The following is a 4278-nucleotide window of genomic DNA, read 5'->3' as shown; positions in this document are numbered from 1 at the left end:
TTATTTAGCAATGTTTTGCTTATTCAAAATATTTGGGGATTGTCATATTTTTATGTTTGTCCTAAATTTTCTTCAGTCTGCAAACATAATCTGACATATTTCAGTCATGAGAAATTGGTTGAGTTGTCTTATGCCTAAGCATAAATATATGTGTGTGTGTGTGTGTGTGTGTGTGTGTGTGTGTGTGTGTGTGTGTGTGTGTACATGTATATATATATGTTTCTGGAAGATATTCGGTTTGAATCAGGAGACTGAGTAAAGAAGGTCACTCTCAGAAATGCTGGTGGGCATCATCCAATCTGTTGAGGCCCTGAATAGAACAAAAAGGCAGAGGAAGGGTGAATTCACCCTATGCTTGAGCTGAGATTTCCATTTTGTCCTGCCTTTAGACAAAGACTAAGTGCCTTTAGACACTTCTGGTTCTCAGACCGGGACTTATACAAGCCCACCCCCAATCCCACTCTTAGACTTTTGGACTTGGACTGAATTATACCACTAGCGTTTCTGGTTTACCAGTTTGCAGATGGAAAGTTGGGGGACTTCTTGGCCTCCATAACCATCTGAGCCAATTCCTATAAAAAAATCTTCTCTATATATATATAGTCGTATATATCCTTTGGTTTTGTTTCTCTGGAGAACCCCAACTAATATAGATTAGGGGATTTTAAGAATGAGTTTTCTGAATTGATTTTGGGATTTCTGGAATGATTTCTCTAATTTGATTACATTTAAAGATGCTGATGACTCTATTTTCAGTAGTAGAGAAAGTACTGAGAATCTATGGCATGAACCTTTTACAGAGATATGCAAAATATCTGCATTGGATATTCTTAATCGACCACTTGTAGGAAGCAAAGAGCCAAGGGACTCTGTATATGATACTTCTGAACATTTTTGGAAAACTAAGGAATATAACTATATTGGGCTGATTGTTCCTAACATTGCTAGACAATGTGGTGAAAGTAAAAAATGAGCTGAGGGATTTGAATTCCCAGGTCAATCATTTCATAAATGACCTAAGAGCTTATAGGTATGCCCTGAAGGAAAGACTTCTCTCCTGAACCTGCAGGATGAAATTGCTGAAAATTAAATGGAGAACCTCATCTTGTGATGGACTAAATTATAGTGCATGTTGAACTCCCAGACTCACAGGATGTCTACTATTAAAGTGAGGGCATTGATTGGGAAAAAAGGGGATCCTGTAAGTTCAGAAGGGGATGTGTGGGAAGACTCTGATGAATCTGGGAACCTTGAGCCCCCAAATTCCGATAAGCCTTCCTTGTAGAAGAGACCTCCATCTACAGTGGAATTGGCCTCCCCACCCACAGTGGTATCAAACTTTCCACCTTCATTTGAGGTGATTAACTATGAAATGGTAATAGTCTCCCCTGAGGCAGCTGTCATGCAAGACAATGTTGATTCTCCTCAGGAACCACCACCCTCACTACCCTTTTTTGCTTCTGGACCTACAACTAGACTCAAGTCCCAGCAGATCCTTAAATTTAAGGTACAAAGTGTGACCCATGAACAGGTGAACTACTCTTCAGAAGAATTAGTTGAGTATAAATTAGGAAACTTGTATAAATTAGGAAATTTATACAAGCAGAAATCTGGGGAACCTCTGTATAAATGGATACTAATGGTGAGATAATAGTGGAGGGAACATAAAGTTGGCTCAGACCAAATTTATTGATATGGGCTCACTAAGCAGAGCTTCTGCATTTAATGTTGCAGCTCAGGGAGTTAAAAGTCCTTTTAACAGTTTGTTTGGTTGAATTAAATATGGCCCACCATGAGAAAATTGTAAATGTCCAACCTCTTTTGTTTGATGTAGAGGAAGGGATTCAGAGATTAGTTTCACCATCACACACTTTCATGATGCAGGGGTAGTGATTCCTACAACATATCCATTCACCGATTCTATTTGGTCTGTGCATAAGAGATGGATTATGAAGAATAACCATGGATTACATTAAGCTTAGTCAGGTGGGGACTCCAGTTGCATCTGCTATACCAGATGTGGTTTCATTGCTTGAGCAACTTGACATATCCTCTGGTTCCTGGTATGCAGTGATTAATCTGGCAAATGCCTTCTCCGTCCCTGTCCATAATGCCCATCAGAAAGTTTAATTTCAGCAGGCAAACCCAGTAATACACTTTCACTGTCCTACCTCAGGGGTCTATCAACTCTCCATTCCTAAATCATAATATAGATCTTGATTGCCTTTCCCTTCTACAAGATATCATACTAGTCCATTACATTGATGACATTATGATGATTGTACCAAGAGAGCAAGAAGTAGACACTACTTTAGACTTACTGGTAAGACGTTCGCTGTCAGAAGGTGGGAAATAAATCCTACTAAAATTTCTGAGTCTTCTAGCTCTATTTCTAGTGAAATTTTTGGGGTTTAGTGGTGTAGGGCATGTTGAGATATCCATTCTTAGGTGAAGGATGAATTGTTGCATCTGGACTGTCCTACAACCAAGAAAGAGACACAATGCCTAGTGGGCCACTTTGGATTTTGAAGAGAACATATTCCTCATTTGGGTGTGTTTCTCCAACTCATTTACCAAGTGATCCATAAAGCTGCTAGTTTTGTGTGGGGCCCAGAACAAGCAAAGTCTCTGCAACAGGCCCAGGCTGCAGTGCAAGCTGCTCTGCCACTTGGGCCATACGACCTAACAGATCAGATTGTCCTGAAATATCAGTGGCAGATAGGGATGGTGTGTGAAGACTTTGGCAGGCCCCATAAGTGCATCACAATATAGGCCTTTAAATTTTTGGAGGAAGGCCCTGCAAAAGAAATGTGGCAATGGCCCTATTCTCATGGCTTTCACGAGTTCCTCACTATCCTGAAGCAGCTGGCTTGATAGAATGGTGGAATGATCTTTCAGACACTCAATTATGGTACCAGCTAGGTGGCAATACTTTTCAGGGCTGGAGCAAGGTTCTCTAGAAGATGGTATATGAGGTCGGACAATGAAGTTCGCAAACTCATCCTAGAAAAAGTGCTACATACTTCATTGCTGAATATCACTACAGTCACCTTCGAAGTACTCCCCTTGCAAAGCTATGCACTGACTCCAGTGCCTAATCCACCCTTCAAAGCAATTTTGGAACTCTTTTTCTGGAATGGCCATTAGAGCTGTCTTTGTATTACCCATGATGTCCTGAATGTCATCCAAATGCCTTCCTTTGAATATTTCCTTTAATTTGGGTAAAGAAAGAAGTCATTGGGGGCCAGATCAGATGAGTAGGGAGGGTGTTCCAATGCAGTTATTTGTTTACTGGCTAAAAACTCCCTCACAGACAGTGCTGTGTGAGCTGGTGCATTGTCATAATGCAAGAGCCATGAATTGTTGGTGAAAAGTTCAGGTCGTCTAACTTTTGCACGCACCCTTTCAGCACTTCCAAATAGTCAACTTGGTTAACTTGGTTTGTCCAGTTGGTACAAATCCATAATAAATAATCCCTCTGATATCAAAAAAGGTTAGCGACATCATTGCAACAAGTTCATGAACTTAATTGTCAGACCTCGTACACATTAAATCAGTGTATACTATATGGTGCTGTTTCTCCCATAGACAGGATTCGTGGGTCCATGAATCGAACAGTGGAACTAGAAGTGGCACCACTCACTGTTATGTCACTAGTGAAATTTTTGCTTCCTGTTTCTATGACTTAATGCTCTGATGGCCTAGAGGTCTTAGTGTCTAAGGAAAAAATGCTTTCAGCAGGAGACATAATGATGATTCCTTGAACTGGAAGTTAAGACTACCACCTGGCCACTTTGGGGCTTCATGACCCTGAACCAACCAGTAAAGAAGACAATTAAGGTGTTGGCAGAGATGATTAGTTTTGACTATCAAGGGGAAATGGGCCTACTACTCAACAATGGAGGTAACAACAAGTATGTCTGGAATATATGAGATCCCTTAGGATGTCTCTTAGTATTACCATGCCCTGTAATTAAAGTCAATGGACAACTAGAACCACTCAGACAGGACTACTAATGGTCCAGACACTTCAGAAGTAAAGGTTTGGCTCAACAAACCAGTTCAGGTGTGTGCTGAAGTCAAAAGGAATACAGAAGGGGCAGTATAAGGTACTTACTTATAAATACCGGCTACAATGACTAGTTATAGAAAGGAAGACTGTAATGTTATGAGTATTTCCTCCTTATTTTGTAATGAATACACTTGTGTGTATATATACATATGAGTATATTACGCAAATATTTTTGTTTTCTTTCCTCTCTTATTCCCTTATCATGT

The sequence above is a fragment of the Rhinolophus ferrumequinum genome, chromosome 4 (genome assembly GCF_004115265.2).
Source record: "Rhinolophus ferrumequinum isolate MPI-CBG mRhiFer1 chromosome 4, mRhiFer1_v1.p, whole genome shotgun sequence".
NCBI lineage: Eukaryota > Metazoa > Chordata > Mammalia > Chiroptera > Rhinolophidae > Rhinolophus > Rhinolophus ferrumequinum.
Note: the sequence above shows the minus strand (reverse complement) of the source record.